This window comes from Cimex lectularius, unplaced genomic scaffold (genome assembly GCF_000648675.2).
Source record: "Cimex lectularius strain Harlan isolate CLEC.00 unplaced genomic scaffold, Clec_2.1 scaffold37, whole genome shotgun sequence".
Taxonomy (NCBI): Eukaryota; Metazoa; Arthropoda; class Insecta; order Hemiptera; family Cimicidae; genus Cimex; species Cimex lectularius.
This window is the reverse complement of record NW_019392682.1, coordinates 859,923-880,408: the sequence shown is the minus strand read 5'-3', so window position 1 is coordinate 880,408 and position 20,486 is coordinate 859,923. Positions and strand designations below refer to the sequence as shown.

The window sequence follows — 20,486 nt, the reverse complement described above, 5'->3', positions numbered from 1 at the left end:
ATACATAGAAAAAAAATGGCTTTAGTTTGGTTACCCTTAATTCCTGTTTTCCAAACAACTCTAATTGGATTTCGCTTTTTATAAACTCAGTATACCAAATTAAACAACCTTGTCAATTAAATGTCATGTTTGAGATTGATTTACTAAACCAACGTGCTTTGTATGTTGGTTGGTAACTCCTGCGCTTTTTGAAACACATAAAATTTACAAAATGGAATTAATTTTCTGCGTTTTTTCTTTGGATGTACGTTAATGTGATTTTGGCTGTTTTCGAGTGCTCATCCTAATTGTACTGAGGGGGATGTAAAGAAAATGTTTATAAAAAATATTTTGAAAACGGAAAATCGCTTAAAAGTATGGATAATGGTTTGTCCCAGAACGTTTATTTAGAAAACAAATGAACATAAATTTGTCACTGAAATAATGGTGCAAATTTTAATCTAGGCTGTGTGTGAAAAGTTCTTTGGCCTCTGATTAATGGAGAATCGTATCTACCTAATTATTATATCTCTTTTTTTAATCTTTGGAAAATAAAATTTATTGTCAGTATAAATCGTATTTGAATAAAATAAATCGAGAATAATCTTATTATTTTATTATTTATTGAGGTTATAGAAAAAATTGCATTTTTTCCTTTGTTTTTTATTTTCTTTATATATCTAGGTTTGATGTTGAAATGTCGAACTCATAAAAGCATAAAATCGCCAGGATCAGCCTTCTGATTTTTTTTTTCACAGACCCCTCTGCAGGGATTAAAATACGTAAAAACGCTGGCCGTAAATAAATCTCCAAGGGTGCTCTTGGCTCATTTTATGCTTTTATGAGTTCAACAATACCAACCCTGGATATAAAAATATATAATATATTCAAATTAACTCCTGATAAGATTATTTAGTAAAATGGAAGAGCAATTAAGTCGACAATTGAAATTACTAACTTTTTGTTTACTAGTTCATAAAATGTAATAAATTGCAATTTATAATAACAGAAACGTGGGACATTTAGGGGTGCAAATATATGAGGTAATTGCCGGCCCTCTGCGTGTTTTTACTTTTGCCTTCCTTTCACGCTAATAAATTACATTTATTCCAATAAATTAACACGAGACAACACCCGAAGCAAACACATAAATCTGGTCATATTCACTCCCACAGCGTGCACGATTTTCCTCGGGGCGAGGTCGAGTCCACTCCATTCTCGCTAATAAATTACTTTTACTCCCAGACGCCACATACTCACCCCAGACTACTCGATATTTTTCGGGGTGGGGTTAAACTTTCAAACATAACCTTTTACGCTAATAAAACATCCATTCTAATAAATTAACATACATTGCAATTTTTAAGAATTAATTACACAATTAATACATTAAAATACTCTAAAAAAAACTTTAATTTAAATCGCATTGAATCGTATAACCCTTGGCTGTGCTATTTTGGACCCCTTCTGCTGCGGTAATAAACAACATAATAATTTAAAAAAAAATTAAAAAGAAAAATGGCACTAACGTTGAAATATGTATATCCATGTTACGTTTTAGTCGTCAATTGACAAAGTTACTACTTTCAATTAATTATTCTTTTTATGTAAGGTCTTGGTTGAGATAAAAATTGAAAATGGCAAAAAGAGGGAAAATTCGAACGGATGTAGGTTGAGATGGAGAGTTAGTGTCCAAGAGGATCGAAGTCACGATAGCTCAAGTGGTAGAGCAGCGGCGTGTTTAGCCGAAGGTCGTGGGTTCGAATCCCGCTCGTGACACTGACTTTTTTATCACAACCAAGACCTTACATAGAAAGAATAATTAATTGAAAGTTGAAATATATTTTATTTTAATCAAGAAACATATTTGTTTTAGTGCCATCGTGCTTTTGGTAGTATTTCATCTTTGGTTACTACTTTTTTAAATTCATGTGTTTGCAATATTTATTGACCTTGGTTTCTGCGAACAATAACACCTAAGTTATTTTTATCATAGTGACTGTACTCACCACCTTTATTAAACAATAGTTAATGTGTTTTTTAATATTTATTATTACCATATTTTTTTAACCTAATTTTTTTATTTTCACCAACTTGAATTTTGAAGGACACTGGTCAATTTTTTGTGGCTCTAATGGTTCCCTTTGATTGTTGCATTTAATCGGTCAACCTTGGGTATTCTTTCATTGTGACGTGAATATTTTTTCATTTCTTATCATTTTTGACCTGAATTTTTATAATCTAGGTATAGCCGACGTGTAATAAGTCGTACATAAGTTTTTAGTATGCTGGTGAATATATTCGATTATATTGGGTGTGCTATTGTCTTTAATGTTGTATATATTTTTCTTTCTAATATTTTTCTCATTACGTTAGTTTTTCTGATATAAATTCTGTTCTTTAGATTAGTTTTTTTTCTAGAAATTTGTTTATTATAGTAAATATCACTTATTTCCTTTATGCTATCATGTTTGCTTGTTTTACATAAATTTTTGTATATTTTTTAGGTTTGAACTGTGTGCGTTATTTGATTGTTTTTTTTGACACTACCGACTTTAGAAGTGTTTTTATCGATTGTGGGTAGGAATTGTTTTCTGGTGTGATGCTACTTTTAGGCCAGGATTGCTTATGCTGGAGGAAGCAATCTTGATGTAACATGGAGTAATGAAGGTGTGCGGTTACAGATTGCGTAACCGCAGCTGCTACGTTAACTCCAGTAAGAAAACTTGCGTGCAAGTTGTTCATAATTAACATATAATATTGCCTATGGTTAGTTTCCCCTTTGCCAATAAATTTCGTTAAGACAATCTGTGGGAAATCGAAGATATATTTTTCAAATTTTGTGTAAATAATTATAAGAATTTTAACATAAACAAAGCAAAAGTTTATGATGAGTTACGGATGTTATATGAGAGGTACGGTTCTATCGAAGTTTTAAATTTTAATCAATTATTTTTAATTGTTAAAAGCCTTTGTTAAAGATAAAACAAACAGAAAGTGAATCGTCAGTTCACAAAACCTCCGGAAGCATTTCGAACACCCTGTATATCCCTTTTTGCCCGGTGGAACAATGGTTTTTAATTCATTAACATGATATGTTGTCGTTTGAGATTAGCGTTTCCGTGGGGCGAAGGATCAATGGAAAAAGAATATAAATGAAGTCGATGTACCGTTAAAATTGAATTTCCCGGGGGGTCAATCGAAATTGTTATTTCGTAGTCATGAACCATGAAGTATATGGAGCTTGTAAAACAGAAAACAGACGATGAACATGTCATAAAGGAAGCACGCAAGATTGAACATAAATACATATATTTCACAATATGACCTTAATTATAAAAGCAGTTCTGCGGTAATTTCTGTTAAAAATTCTTGTCATCGCTGTAAAAACAAAACATCCAAGAGAAGGCGACCGTGCATTAGAAATAATAATAAATAATAGGTATCTATATTTTTGTCATAATAATATTTACCGTTTAAATTTGCAATATGCGTATCCTGTCAATAATTTGTTCCCTAACCATTATCATACATAAAATAATTATTACCTATTATTATTTGGAGATCATCTTTTTTTTTGTTTATTGAGATCATCTTCAGGGCCTGGGATTTATAAACATTGTTTAAATTTTACAAATACATGTAGGATGTGAAAAAAATGAATTTATACAATGGTAGAAAAGTTTAGATAAAAAAATGAATTTATACAATGCTAGAAAATTTTATATTAAAAAACATCGAATTTATATAATGCTAAAAAATTTTAGATTCAATCAAAGTATTTTTTTTCACATCATACATGTATTCGTAAAATTTAAACAATGTCCCCCTGAAGATGATCTCAATGAAGATCGAAACGTTGGCACGATAAAGAAAATGTTTTTCTAAAACCTACGTCACAACAGACCGCATCTCACGATCTCCAAATAATCATTGGCTAACGGTCACTATACGCCACACATTATCTATTGTATTTATTATAAATATAATTTATTACTAAACAATTTATATGTAATGTTTAACATTGGAATGTACAATTACATACAACAATTGAAAAATAATTCACACACAAAGACATAGATTCACGTAAAATAATAGTGGAGTAATTATCTCTCTAGATAATTGATGTTTTCCGCATTAACAGTTTTTATGTATACCCTCACTAACAATATGCAAAATATAATATGTAATCACCGCGAATTAAGTGTAAAAAAATTGTTATGATCTCTTGAGAATTCACTTCTTATTTTAACATTCAGATCGTATTTACTTACAGTAAATATTTGTATAGAAATATATGTTTCGTCACGATACACGAAGTCAACTTTTAGTCACAGAATTAGTTTGAAATTCTACCCCATAGCATAATTGGCTTTACTTGAAAAGTCTCACGCATGGTACATGAAGCAAAACGTTCTAAACGTCTTCTCCACTGTCATGTGATTTCCATAAACCAAACGTTATCGTCTCATCTATAATGAGAACTGGCTCCCATTGTTCAGGTCTACAAGCGAAAGGTTGATTTTCGAAGTCTTCTTTTTAATCGATGCCGGACGCCTAAGGACTAGGATGACGATTTTCAGCTCATCCTTGCATTACAGACCGTTTGGAGTTGACTACCTATCATGGAAGCCGTTAAATGAGGTTTCCGTAGTGCCGTAAGAGGAATAAAACGATTTCTAGCTACCTTTTCTCCGATCAAGTCTTCCGGTGGCTTAACTTTCGGCTATGTAATGGAAGTTAGTCGTTGGCCAAAGCATCTGCCCGGGCGAGATCTTCTCGACTTAAAACCATGCTTTTATGAATTTTTTATTAGAAATTGTTTCATCAAAGAAAAAATTTACTAAACGCATTAACTCAGTCGAAAAGTTGGCTTTGGAAAGGATGAAATTGAACTGATTTTCTTTATTTTTAATCTAAAGAGCTTAAAAGATTAGTAACACCATTAAAGTAAACAAGTTTGCATTGTCCGGTTTTTTGTGTGTATTATTTGAAACCAAGTTATAGATTTTGGTATCATTTTTCTCCCCTGGAAACATATTTTTTAAATTTTGTCAATATCAGTCGTCAATCTCTTAGTAAACAAACAGTGATGAAATGTCGTTAATCGCTAAACTACTGTAGTTAGTGAAAAGTCAGTAAAATTTTCTGATAGGTTGAACCCTAATAGGCATACTGATGGAACCTGGTAAATTATGATAAACTGTTTTGACTTTCTTACATTGAAAACACCAATCAAAAAATCCATTATGGATGTTACTTCCTCTGTCAACATTGCTGAAGATCAATTAGAAATATTGGAATTTGTCGAAGGTGTTGCTGAATTTAAAAACAAAACAAATCACCGAAAGGTAAATTTTATTATGATGCAGGTTGTATTTGTACTCTATAAGAATTAAGACTACAGTAATCTTGTTATTTATTAGATTATCATTGCAAAAATCAATGAAAATAATGAACATTTAATATATACCTTGTATTTAGCAGTCTATTGACCAAATTACTTCTTTCAATTAATTAATCTTTTTATGTAAGGTTTTGGTTGAAATGAAAAAGCTAGGGTCACGAGCGGATTCGAACCCACGACCTTCGGCTAAATACGTCGCTGCTCTAACCACTTGAGGTATCGTAACGTGGTTAGAGCAGCGGCGTATGAACCGAAGGTCGTGGGTTCGAATCCCGCTCGTGACATTAANAGCATATATATATATATATATATGTATATAAATTACACAATTTACAGACAGACAGTCACGCGCAGTAGCACGCACGCGTTGGTTTCTAATTTTTGTTGTTATTGTTGTAATTTTTTCAATTTAGAGTAGGACAGTTTCCAGTAAATATTTTGTTTTATTACCCCCAGTTATAAAACTTGTTTTAAAACGAAAATATAAAAATAATGTTTGTATGATATCTGATATCACATTGCAATATTTATGATCGGTTCGCATCTGTTTTTTTTTAAATTAGAAATCGAAAAAAATGAAAATTGAGAATAAAATGAGTTATAAAATTTCCAACAGGCTATTTTTTATGCCAACGTCTTGGCTATAAACTGTTTACTCTTTCTAATTTGTCTTCGAAAATAGTTGACTAATTTAGGACTTAGCAGGCTCATTTTTTTCGGAGCAAAGCAGAAAAGCAGAAACTACTGTTCGCTGATTATTTGAAGAAACTTTAGGGTACAAAACAACTATTGTTACAGTAATACAGAATAACCCCATTTTAATTTTTTAATTGAACTTTTAATATTAATTTTATGCTAATTATAATTATTGGATTCCTTATCCTTTTAGTTTTATATACCGGCTCAGAAAAATTAGGTGGTAGAATAGAAAAAGGAAAAGTAAAATTAAAATTTGTGATAAAGTTGTGTATTAGTCTGTTTTCATATTAACTAAAAGAAATGTTTTATATGTTTTCGTAGTGAAAATCGTGTCTACCAACACATTTCAAGGAGTTGGACTTGATTTGTAGCCAGCTACACTGTCTAATGATGTTAATGTGATTAATGGTACTAAGGTTATTAACCAATCGAAACAGCACTGGGCATTTATGCTCGCTACGTTTGATTTATTTGTTGGATAAGGCCACAATACTCTTTCTCTCGTCCAATATTTACAATTGTGGTTTATCTTGACGATTCTACGACATCAAATTTGTCAGTTTAAATTTAAAACTGTTCAAAGAATTTAATAAAAACAGTTACAAAGGTTCATTTTTATCGGCTTTTGTTTTCAAACCCGTTAGTCAATGAATTCAATCGGATCCTGGTCGAGATTGTTACGTCGTATTATTAACAATCAACCGTTAAATTATAATAACGCTGTCATTGATCAAGCTTTGACATTAATGTGTTGACTCTTGAAAGGAGATAGGCGTATTTTTTTTTAACTAATCCTCTAGGCCTTTATTGTAAATTGCAAAAGTTGAAATTTCCTCTGGATGGATTTTTCGGTATTGTTGCGTACTGGATTGAACATGTCGAAACTTGGATTGCTCCATGTGTCAATTTTGAAAAATGGAAGCTACACATTGTTCTTTTTATATTGGAAAACAGAAGGCTCCGAAAAAACATAAAAAATCCTCCGGATTTGTTCTTTAACTTTGTAAAAACATACAAAAATATCCAATGGCATTGCACATGATTTATTATTATTATTAACTTTTTTACGAGGGTTCGCAACAGCAGAGGTCATATAAACCCTCAGGGTGCCGGTGTTTTTGAAAAAAAAAACCCATTTGTAAGTATGTCGTGTTCGAATCTAGCGGCCCTGCATTCGAACCCGGGACCTTTACCTTACAGTGATGAGCGCCGTGTCAACGCCTAAATCGTTGCGGCCACCGACGCCCCCATCCTTTATTGGTTTTTAACTATGATTACATTTTTTCATTTTGTTTATTACAACAGGTCTTGCTAGGCCAATTTTACAATGATATACCAGTATTAGATGGCAAATCTTTGTATTTCTGCCTTGGCCTCAGGTACCTTAAGATCCCTGCATACGTACGTCCTTATTCCTGAGATAACAAGGTGCATTGACCATTTTACGTAAGATTTTATTTTGGAGTGTTTATGTAATTTTGATAGTGCTTTGTTTGGTACAACCCCATAGTTGAGTACCATTTGCCCACATAGGCTTTAGGGCTTGTTTGTATAATAGGTTATGTAGTATCGTAAAGTTGGAGCCGCGTCCTATCAACCAGCATAGTTATCAATACCTTAAACCTATTTCTGCCTTTTTTTCTTCACCTGCTCTTTATCATCTAATGTAATTCTTAGATATTTAGTTCTACTGTATGGTATAATAACTCCATCGATGTTGAGAGACGTAACACGGTCAAATATTCTGTTTGTAAAAATTATATCTCGAATAATACAGATTAGTGTATGGTCTTGATGAAAAAATAAATTCAATCGTTACTGCCAGTCAGTTTGACGTAAATTGAATTTTTTTAATCAAGACCGTACCCGATCTAGATTATTCGTGAGCAAAAGAGGGGTTGATACAACTAACACCTTAAATTTATATGTAAAAATTGAGATTTTTTAATTTTTTCTTTCTGTCCGTTTATTTATCTTGTTACACGCCTTTTGAAGGATTATGGATGAGTGGTTGATGCTCGGTCCAACTTATAACACTTCTTTGTCGTCTACAAACGGCACAATTTTTATTCCATCTATCGTCTGAAAATAGTTGGTGTTTAGCAAGTAAAGTATTGGACCAAGTATGCTACCTTGTTTGACTCTATTATTTCTGTCAGTTAGGATAATATCGTAGTGCTTTGCCAGCATCCCTTTTAGATTACTGATGACTCCTTTTTGCCAGAGCTTGTCAAAAGTCTGTGTGACATCAAGGAAGGTAGGAAAAAAATTTATTGTTCTTAGATTTTATATTATTTAGGTGAATTTGGTCTATTGTTCGGAATCTAAATTGTCAAGGATGATTTTATTTTTTTCTATAATGGGTTTTATTCTTTTTAGTGATAACTTTGCGAAAAGCTTAGAGACTGTTGGTAGTTGCGATACTAGTCTATATGATTTGACCTTCCTTCGGCGTTTTGTTTCGTAATGATTTACACGAATTACCATACCATTTAAAATCAAAATCATTAATGACTTGAATTAAAACCAACCGGACGACGCTGGTTTTGTTACAAACCATATAATTGCTTTTAATTGTTATGCAAAAAAGGAAATGTACGTCAGGAAAAGTGGTACGGAAGGACGTGTTGAAACTTCTGCACTCATTGCAGCTTCTTATTTAAAATTACTAGTTAAATTTCCAAGAATATTATTCATACATATATGGATATATTTTGAAAATTTGCAATGCCCACACACACACACACACACACACACACACACACACACACACACACACACACACACACACGTATGTAGACGTAAAGACACACTATGTATACGTATGCAATATCCTGTTTTGAAATCTATTTCCAAATCTTTAATATTAATTGACATTGCATGCTGTACAATCATGTGCGACTAATATGCATTGTAAAATATACTGATCACAGAACATAATGGAACTATAGGACGCATAATGAACAAAGTTCAGCGTGTACTACCGTTTGTCTCAAATAATTAAATTTTCACCGATAATTGACTAAATTTTACGTGAAACAGACCAATTGCTAAAACTATACCAACAATTAATTCTTCGTTTATACTTTTAGAGTTATTCTACTAGTAGAAAAACGTAATGGGAAAAATTGTAGGAATGCTAAAAGAAAGATTCTCTCAAGAATTAAATTAAACCGGAACAATTAAATTTTTCCCGAAGTTCAAGACCACAGGTATTTCCTTCCAAGGTTGTATTCCACAGCAAAATCTTTTAACAATTGTTCTAACGGCTGAGAAATTAACGTGGTTTTGTTTAAATGTTAGTTTAGAAAGGAAAATAGTGGAATTTTCTTAAAAGAAAGCCGTGGAAAAAATAGCGCTTGAAATCGTCGACGGTACAAAGGAAAGCGTGTAGAAACAATTAAAAACTAATAAATGTTGTAAGTTTGTGGGCTGCTAAGTGTGTTAAACGGTTTAATTGGAAATACGCATTCAACAAACAAGAAAACACCACACAATTAAAGAAAACAAATGAAAATTCCAGCTTTTGTCGTAAACAACACTTGTTGTAACATACGCTTAATGTTAATACCATTATATTTAGATTTAGATGTACCAAGTTTCCTTTCAATTTTTTTATTTTAGATTTTATTTACCTGTCAGAAATGCAATTTACAAGTAGGCAGGTGAAAGGCATCCGTTAAAGCTTCGAAATTATATCATATTTATATAATTTAAAATCAACTATGCCGGCAGGTTTTTTTTAAATTCTAACAGGTTTCAACATCGTTTAATGATACGGTATGCAAATGATTAGTAACCACAGGCAATAAAGTTGATGTCTTCCTATTGGACTATTTTTCAAATATGGTCGATGATTTTTTTCTTCGTGACATTTCATGAAACTTTATTACGTAAAATTTACTCATTGTGTCTGCCGGGTGATGAACCTCTAGTTTGATCGTTTTTGATCACTTTCGTTCTCTTATCGTTGCTGTTTTTGTTAGTCAGTTTAACAGCCTAAACAGCCAATCTGCTGGTTTCGGTCAATGACGAGAATCCCAGAAAAAAAGTCAAAAATCTGGTTGACTTCGTCAATGTACAGAATCCTAGAAAAAATCAAGGTCAAAAATCTGGATGATCGTTAACGACCTAATTAAAGAATAACGTATAATTTTTTATTTGGAGGTTTTGAGGCTTACTGTTTAAAATTTATTAACATGCTTAGAGACCACAAGATTTTTTTCTGGGATTCTGGTCATTGACGTAGACCACCAGATTTGTTGGCTTTGTTTTTTTTCTGGGATTCTGGTCAATGACGAAGACCACCTGATTTTTCGCTTTTTTTTCTGGGATTCTTATCATTGACAAAGACCACCGGATTGTTCGCTTTGTTTTTTCTGGGGTTCTGGTCATTGACGAAGACCACCTGATTGTTGGCTTTGTTTTTTCTGGAATTCTGGTCATTGATGAAGACCACCAGATTTTTGGCTTTGTTTTTTCTGGAATTCTGGTCATTGATGAAGGCCACCAGATTTTTGGGTTTGAATTTTTTTCTGGGATTCTGATCATTGACGAAGGCCACCAGATTTTTGGCTTTGATTTTTCTGGGATTCTGATCATTGACAAAGGCCACCAAATTTTTGGCTTTGATTATTTCTGGGATTCTGTTCATTGACGAAGATCAACCAGATTTTGGACTTTTTTTCTGGGATTCTGGTCATTGACCGAGACCAACAGATTAAGTTCAACTAAGAAAAAAAATCAATATTACTGAAGACTACTTGAGTTTTGGAAAACTCTATAGAGGTGTGGACGATTGTCATGAAAGTGAAATTTCTTTTTCGTAATAGTGTAAATTTCAACACTTATTTCGTGATATTCGCCAATGTAGGCAATTTTATGACATTTTAAGACACAAAACGTCGTAATTTTGAAATTGAAATAGACATTTTATTCGGTTTTCAAAATGTGAAGTTGTACATTTTTAGCAGAACAAAATGTCACGATTCCAATATATCCTCAAAAACTTACTGAAATCAAGGTAGTAAACAAAAGTGTGATCTGGTGGTTTCCTGAGCATGTTTACCAAATTTAAACACTGGCAAGGCGCGAAGGTTAGAATAAAAATTCTTGTAACATTAATCTCCATAATTGGTAACATCTGGGATTTATACTTAAGTGTAAATAATTATGCATACCTTATATGGTTTGTGATAAGTGAAAAAACAAAAAGTTATCATGATATTATCAAAATCTTTCCAATTTTAAAGCAGATATCCTATTTTCACCAAACTAAGCTCATTTGTCTCGAAATTTTGGTCTAATCTGAAATATCAAGGTTGGGTTCGATAATTAGAATCATATGAGAATTATAATGAATTTTCATAGAAAATTTACGTAGAAGTTAAATACTAATATTTTTTTGTAACAGTGCTTTGTGCTGATTTTTGCATTGCTGTATCAGGGATGAGGCTAATTTGAAAGGAAAGAAAAGTCAGTTCTTTTGTCAACCTTTCAAGGAATATATCCTTTTTTGTGACTTTGTAATTAATGTTAAAAATTCACATGATTAATAAATATGATCATCTACAGGATTTTGTATATAATTTTGTATTGAAAATAAGGGATGAGGCCAATTTGAAAGAAAAGTCAGTGTCAGTAGTACTACTGATGATGGCGAAAAGGACCAAGGCTTTTCAGACCAGAAAAGCGCTTATAGGCAGAACAAAATGATCGAAAGCAATGAAACTACACGGTTTCATTCAATCTAATTTTTAACTTATTTAATTTTATTTTGGTCGTATAAGTTATTTTGTTTTAAGGGAACAGTTGATTGAGGGTTGCACCCCAGCATAGAAAGTCCCATTTGCCCCCAATTTAGATTCTTTGGAGAGGGAAAATTCGAACGGTTGTAGGTTGAAATGGAGCGTTGGTGGCCGAGAGGATCGAAGTCACGATAGCTCCAGTGGTAGAGCAGCGGCGTATTTAGCCGAAGGTCATGGGTTCGAATCCCGCTCGTGACACTGACTTTTTTATCTCAACCAAGACCTTACATAGGAAGAATAATTAATTGATTTATCATCTTTTTAAAAATTTATTCACATCTCTCTAATAGCTACAGTTAAATAAATTGAGTAACGTTTTAGAACACAAAACAAAATGAAAAATATACACAAATAAAAACCAAGTGGGACTACTCATTAGTAATTACTTCTATACATTAGCGTTAATCACATTCACAGTTACTTTGATGTCGCGAGGACAGTGTCGCGTCAGCCGTCGGTGTGGATTACTTGGAAGGGTGCGGGACGGTAGGTTTATGGTGAGGGTTTGTGTGACTGGATAATTAATTGTGAAACTACTTGTAGTTTTTCGCTTCTTCAAGGACATTTTGGCTATTGAGGTTATTACGAATTGTAAAATTGGATACATTAAAAGAAGCATTGACGATGGTTCGGAGGAGTTTGGATTTGGGATGGATGCGTTGGAGGATGGAATGTTTTGTTGAACCCCAAGTTCATTGCCGTCCTAGGTGTGAAAAAGTAATATAAATGAATAGTTTATTTTGTACACTCAGTTTGACCCGTTTGACCAGCAATCTTTTAAGAGGTTTGAAGCGTATTTTATCTCTTGTCTTTGGAATTGTGTCTGTGGGTTCCTTGTAAGTCGTTTGTCAATGTACAGCCCAAAGTAGCGGACTACATTAACTCGTGGGAGGGGCACATTATTGCAGTAATTGAGAGCAGTGGTTATTCTCCAAAGGGTGAAAGACATGTTCACATTTTTGTACGTTTATTGTCATCATACATCTGTTCAAGGGATGTGACATGGGTTTGCAAGTTTCTGGTTGATATGACAGGATCTTGATGATAGCAAAAAATAGCGGTGTGATCCGTATAATTGATGAGGATCGTTTCAGTATGGGCGGAATATCTGCGGTGTATATTGTGCATGGGAAGAGCCCTAAGATATTTCCTTGTGGTACACTTGAATATTTGTGATAGCCTTCCTATAAAGAGGCGCTACTGATGTCTTGAATGTTGTCATCACATCATAACAATTGCTATGTACAAATCAAAGCAGATTTTAGCCCGAGAATTTGTATCGAAACATGCTATTGTCATTAGTACATGCAAACCTTTGTTTAAATCGAATATCTGACTTATACGAAGTAATATAAATTGTAATATAAAACGTTCTTGGAACGAGACACGAAAGTTTGAATTTGTTTTTAAGTAATCTTTTGAACGCTAGGAAGCGAAGTTATGAAGAATATAATAAGTTTCCGCCGGTCAGTCTTATAAAGTATCGCTTAAAAGTTGAAAACTCATTTGGACGAACCCGCGTACCTTGGAAAAAACATTTTCGCCCTCGCCTGTTCATTTGCTTGTCCATATCGCAAATTAAATTGGTTCTCGAATGTCATCAAAAGCTCTCTAAAAGCGCTAAAAGCTTTTGTTGAAAGCTCCACTTTAATTGAGGCAATAGGGCTATGCACGCCGAGCCGCCCCCCTGCCGATTTGTCGCAAATTACAACCCGTTGAAATAAAAGAAAAAAAAACCTTAGCGCGAACACACGTTTCACTCACATTGTTAACGCCTGGCCAAATAATGACGGAAGATTGGACGCTTTTACGAGCCAATGTTTTCTCTGATTTGACATTTTTTTGCCGTATGAAATATGTCCCTTTCCACAAAATAACAGACGTAAAACTACAATTGCTCCAGTTTTAAGACTTTTGAACGATCTTTCTATTTAAAAAAAAAACAAAAAACCGGCGAATAAAAGATTTGTACAAAAGAATTCCCCTGCTTATACAAAATAACAATAATTGATTTAGTTAAACCTTAAAAATTAGGCACTTATCAAAATATACTTAAGTAATTTAAATAATTAAAAAAAAGATTTTATCTTTCGTTGTGCATGAATTGTAAGGTTATATATTATGCTATTAGTCGTTTTGTTTTATTACGTTCTGTAATAAATTAATAGCAGCATTGTATTAAATGAGATTATATATACAGGGTATTCGGCTATTCGTGTTACAAAGTTTTGCCAGTAGATTCTACATTCAAAATGGAACCAAAAAGTCCTAACTAATTATCAGAGTTATTCCACTTTTTCTGATTTTTTACGATTTCACGACTTTGCTTCAAATAAACGATGATAACTCCAAAACTAAAAGGTTGTGGACAAATCCGTTCATACCATTGAAACCTACATTAAATTTTCTATAAACGTGTAAACGTTGGTGAAATAAGCGTTTTAGTAGGCAGAACTTTGTAAAATAATTTTTTTTTTCAAAGTTGAAAAACTTACTATGGTGATTCTAAACAACTACTTCAGAAAATAGAGATTAGGAAATTTCAGAAAACGTACTCCATCTAATATTCCTTTTAGTGGTGTAACTGCTTATTAAATTACTTTTTTCAAAGAGGAAGAAATTGATGAAGGAAAGGAAAAACCGTGGCTGACGGATTGGTAAGGTGAAAAATTTAAAAAAAAAAATTAAGGAAATTTTGAAAGAATTTATTAAACCTTTTTTTTTAAATTTGGGTTTATGTTGGAAATCGTGCAAGTGTTTATTTATTTACCAACACGACTGCAACTTTGATTAAAGGATTATTATATTATTTTTCTCTGGAATAAAAGAGTTTTAAGATTCAAAAGGTTTTTAGGTATCTATGTGATATCTTGTTAACACTATGGCTACGTTTTCTAATGAAGAATAGTCTGATGTACCATCTTATGTACTGCTTTTGCGAATTTAATGCGACAGCAGCGTGTCGAACATACATCGCAGTCGGTGGAGAGCATTTCGAATCAAAATTAAAAAATGTTTAATAAATTCATTCAAAATTTCCTTAAGTTTTTTATTATTATTTGTCTTTGCACTTTACCAATCTTTCAACCACGGTTTTTCTTTTCCTTCATCAATTTCTTCACCTTTGAAACAAGTAATTAAAAAAGCAATTGCACCACTAAAAAGGATATTAAATGGAGTACGTTTTCTGAAATTTGCTTGTCTCTAGGTTTGGAAATAGAAGTTTAGAATAGCCATTATAAGTTTCTCAACCAAAAAAAAAAATATTTGTCAAAATTCTGACTACTAAACCGCTTATTTTACGAACGTTTACAAGTTTAGTATAGATCACATCTTATTGGAAATTTAACGTAGTTTTCAGTGGTATGACCGGATTTGTTCAAAACCTTTTAATCTTGGAGTTATCATTGTTTATTTGAAGGGAGGTCGTGAAATCTTAAAAAATCAGGAAAGTGGAATAACTCCGAAACTGCTGAGATTTGAACCATAGTTAATTAGGATTTTTTTGTTCCATTTTGAAAGTAGAATCTATTTGCAAAGTTTGTATAAGAGTAGCCGAACATCCTGTATATAAACTTAGAAAAGGAATTAAACTGCTTTTAAATAAAATCACTTCCGCGGATATTTCTGATGATGACTTGTACTTAACCTAAACTTGTTACCTTTACCTTTATACATGGGAAGGAGCATACTAATTCTCTTCTCCTTTATAGCGTTATCAATAGCAAACCTAATAGTCTCCAATTAACCCTAATCACTTTCAATGTCTATATGTATATTTGATTGTGTTTTTTTAAATATATTTTTGTACGAATAATATTTGTCTTAGCATTTTTATAACTATTAATATTGTTGTGTCTTTGTAAATGGATTTCTTGCCCGTCTATATTCATAAATGACATAATCGAACCTATGACTTTTTTCTTTGCTTGGCTTTACTTCATTCGCTTTTCAATTAAGTTGAATTTATCGATGACAGCTCGTTCAACTTGTAAACAGAAAACTCGCATCCTACTTTCACATTCTTACAGTCATTTTGAACACCGTTGACTGATGAATACGTCAAGGAGATAAGCATGGAGAGGAAAGAAATTTCTGCTGAGTCAACAGTTCTGATTGAAAAATGAAAATTGACCGAATTTTGTGTTTGAGATAGTTGCCAGACTTGAAGATCAACGATGATGTGCGAATAGTAGCATTCGAACCCTTGGTTTCTCTTGTTCAATTTGAAATCTAGTGAATTGACGAATTAACTGAACTAAAATTTACCAGATATTACTATTTTCCAGAAATTTGACCTTGACCATCTAAAGACAATAATCAATTATTTATTGTTGTTGATCAAAGCGAAATATTATGCTTTACCGCTCCTTGTATTTCTGCCATCCTTAATAACCTCAAACTGCAACGGTTTTCTTAACTGATCTTGGCAAACTTTAATTTAGCTTCATCATGAGAAGTATAAGTTTTTTATTTTAATGGATTTTTGATTCAAATTTAACTTGTTGTATTTCTGTCTAAAAATCAGACTTCTAAATTTTTTTTTCTTCGGACTGATTGGGACAAATTATATACGTTTAAGTCTTTTTAAGATGGCGGCTTACGTTGATATTTGAAGACTCAGTTTTAATAATAATTGAAGCCTATATAATTGAATTTTTTATGCCGTTTAGGTTGGTTTCGTGCTTTTGTATTTTCATTATTCATTATAAATAATTTCTTTGTGTAATTAATTGCTTGATTAGTGTATTTCTTTATTAATTACGATTGGTGTTTTTAATTTCTATTAAACTTGTATGCTTTCTGCAAATGCAAGTTTTTCGTTGACGCTTTTATGTTTCAGCTATGAAAATAGCTATTTTTTTTGTAGTCAGTTAAGGTTGAGGTAATTTGCGATTCAAGACAAGGAGGATAATTTCAAAGGGATGTTCCAACCAACCGTGGAGCTTTAACATCAGTTAATTAACCTGGTATTGTGAAATAAACCAACTATCAAAAACTGTACACTTACTTTAAGGATAGTTATCTGGAAACTTCTTAATTTTATTTGGAAATCTTTTAATTGCAATTAAAACATGATGAACAAATATTATATATTACGGTGACAATTGATATAAAACGTGTCAAAGCTTGACCAATGGCTAGTCTCGCGAGTAGCCTCCGTCTTCATCATTAATCACCCAATTGGATAGTTCGATCATCGGTCATTCAACGAGCCGGCACAATGGGGAAAATTACACTCGATTAGTTAACAATTAACTTAACTAATATACCATTTTCAATCTTGTATACAATTGTCAATTAATTGGAATTCGCCTTAATAACGTTTAGATTTCAATGAATTTTGTTTTGAAACAAAAAATAAGTACAGACTTTTATAATTATAGTTGTTTTAAAAAAATGCTTTTCATGCATAGTTCTTTACGTAAGAATATTGTAGAAAGTTTTATGGTGTTGTTACCATGCCGGGAAGAAGATGAATTTTTTTATTTTGCATTATTATCCTAGGTTTTAACGGGTTTTTTTATCATTCCAACCGTATCATTCCGGTCTAAACGGTGTGCAGAGTTTTTTCGAAAGTGACAATTTAACCGAAAACTTAAATATGATCATGTTTGATGTTAGCTATTTTATATATTTTAATTAAACTGGGGTCCTTCATGGGGTTTGCGGGGTGATGTACCATGTATTTTGGTTGTTTCTGATTTTTTCGTTATGCTTTTGTTGTGCGGCTTCATCACTAGTGGTTTTTGAAGTGTCTCACAATAATCATCCTCGAATAATTCAAATTCACCACTGATCCTGGCGATCAGCCGAAATGCATCTGACAAAACCCAGATAGACCAAATTAATCGGGAACAGTCAAAGTACATTTCTATAAAAATACAAATAGCCAACAAATGAAATATTGAGAGATTTTTTACGAATAAACGTCGAATTATGTGTCGCAGGTACAGTTTTGTGGCTTATTAAAAGCATAGCTACAAATAGCCTGTCACATTTTCACCAACAGGACAGATAAAATCGGATCCCACTGAGACTAATGCATAATTTCGATTGTAATCTTGTTTTGATGCAATTCCCTTTCGAAAATGTAGCATGGCGAGAATCGCCTCTCCCCCAGCTGTTAATAATAAAAAAATAAATTCAGTTCACCCGGTATTTTGCGGCTTGGGCGAGCGGCCCCATAAAGCATTGACGAAAAGCTTACCCCAGGGAGTAGTTGAGTTTCATGGATGATATCCCCTGTTAGCATCTCGTGTCATTGTCCTTTCGAGAGTTAAACCAGGCCAATTTATGCAAAGTGGGCGTTTTGATATATTCAATAGACTGGAAAAAATGTATGGTGTGACTGAGCGCTACTCACACATGGACAATTGCCTCCTCCCACCAAAAGGAGACGTACCACCCCGATCGTGGGAGGTATGGCTCAAGTGTACTTCTGTAGAAGTATACAGAAAGAATAGAGAAAAATCAATAGAAATCATTAAATTTATTAAGACTCAAGTTTGAGTTGAGGCCACTTGGTGACGGGGTGTTTCTAAGTTAATTCTGTATTCGTTTTGTTTTACGTTTATTGGATTTTGTGTTATCGGGAAGAAACCAATTTTACTTTATTTTGCTTTTCTAAATAAACGGTTTGTTAAATATTATTTAAATTTTGTGTTATACTACTCTTCTTTTCGTTATACCTTTTGTACTACAACAGTGGCAGGATTAACAGTTACGGCAGATATTCAAGTCAGAATCTCGCCTTGTAGTAAGGCGGTCGAACAAACGATCATCACAGATGGTAGCAGAGATATAATTTTCAGTAATACATCCTATTACTAGTTGCGATCTGCGAACTCTCGTTTAAAAATAAATTTAAAAAATCTGTATTTTCCTAAGTAATATTGTTATTGTTATTTTGTTTAATATTTTGCCTAATGCTTGCGCCAACTTTAATAACTTTTAATTTCGTTAGTTTATTATTCCTATCTGTGTGGTGATTAGTGACCGTTAGTCGATGATTATTTAGAAATCGTGAGATGCTGTCTGGTGTGAGGTAGGTTTCAGAAAAACATTTTCTTTGTCGTGCCAACGTTTCGATCTTTATTGAGATCATCTTCAGGGCCAGGAATTTACAAATATTGTTTAAATTTTATGCAGTGCAAAAAAATATTTTTTTATATTCAATCAAAGTATTTCTAATCACTCAAAGTGTTTCTTTTCTGCGTAATTGTACCATTCTTGCGTGTCATGTTGAGAGTGCCAGTGAGGTATTGCTGTTTTATGTTTATATACGTTGGATTTTGAAGGGGTGGGGAAGGAAGTCGGTCTAGAAATTTTTGTGTAAGGAGTCGGCTTTTTTGAGGTGAAAAGAGCCGACGATGGGAAAAACGTTGGTAATGATTCGGCCAGATTATACTTTCAGGATTATATAGACGGGGATAAATAGTAAAAGGAAAGCTAAATTGGTAAAAATTAGACTATGTAAAAATGTTTGATGTGTGGAATGTGATGAATGTTTTATAGGTTATAATATGTGTTTTATGTGATATGGTGATATATGTATGTTATCGATATTGAATTTGATTAATGATATTGGCGTAGCTGCAACTGAGTTCACCTGTGTCTGTTCTGTAATTGATGCTGTGTTTATCTTTGTTGATGTATGCCATTTCTAAAAAGTTACGTTTATGTTTGTTTTGTTCTGTGTGTAATATTTTTGGATTGTTGAAGTCAAAATCGTGTTTGTGTTCAACATGGTGGGTAGCGAGTATAGTAGGATTTTGCTTGAGTTTTTTGCAATCATAGATATGTTGCTTTACTTTCTTATTTAATAGATGTGTCATAATTATGTCCGCAATATAGAAATTGAAACGTTTAAGAAGGAATTATCCGGATTGGCGCCTGTTGAACGACTTTCAGTTAATCCTCTTTAAAATAAACAAAAGAACCCGACTTTAAAATTTTATTTAAAAAAAATATGTACCCTTTTTTACACTTATTTCAAAATTAAAATAGTTTTCAAAATGACTTCATATATACAAGCTCAAGATACAGTCCCCCAAACCCATGATGTAGATGCTGATTTGTGTAAAGTTTGTGCAGTACCAGCCATTGCGGATGATTCATCTATTTTCCATTTTGCATGCGATAACATTGGGAGCATGGATAAAAGTGACGATGACCAGGCGCGATTCTTGGAAATGTAATAATAGCAAAACTAACCCATCCCAGAAACAAATAGCTAGACTAGACAATTAAACCAGGCGTTGGAATTAATAAAATCGTTCCAAGAACAAAACCAGGTATTGACACAACAGTTAAATGATAAAACACAAAAAATCAAATCCATCAACAGTCAAGAACTTACAATTTCCACAGTAACACAGGGAGTCGGACCAAAAAACACAAATCCCAAATTTGAAACTACCCCAGATCAGAACGTAATTTTAGATAATTCCGTAGCGATCACATGCCTTCAGCAGTTTCCAACCATAAGTTCCCTAGAAGTCTGGAGAGTCTGATAAATGATGTTCCACAGTTTAAAATCAACGATCCGTGATCAATCATATCGTTCATCGAAAAAATGTACGATTTAAATA

At 32.8% G+C, this 20,486-nt stretch overlaps 1 protein-coding gene and 1 non-coding gene across 4 annotated transcripts in view; both read left to right on the top strand.

The window, feature by feature from the left end:
- The window catches only part of LOC106665537 (ATP-binding cassette sub-family G member 1-like), a 242,947-nt gene that overhangs the window by 78,916 nt on the left and 143,545 nt on the right, over nt 1–20,486 (top strand). The window lies entirely within an intron of this gene.
- Trnan-guu lies at nt 1,686–1,758 on the top strand. The gene has a single exon. It is a non-coding gene; the product is annotated as a tRNA-Asn (tRNA).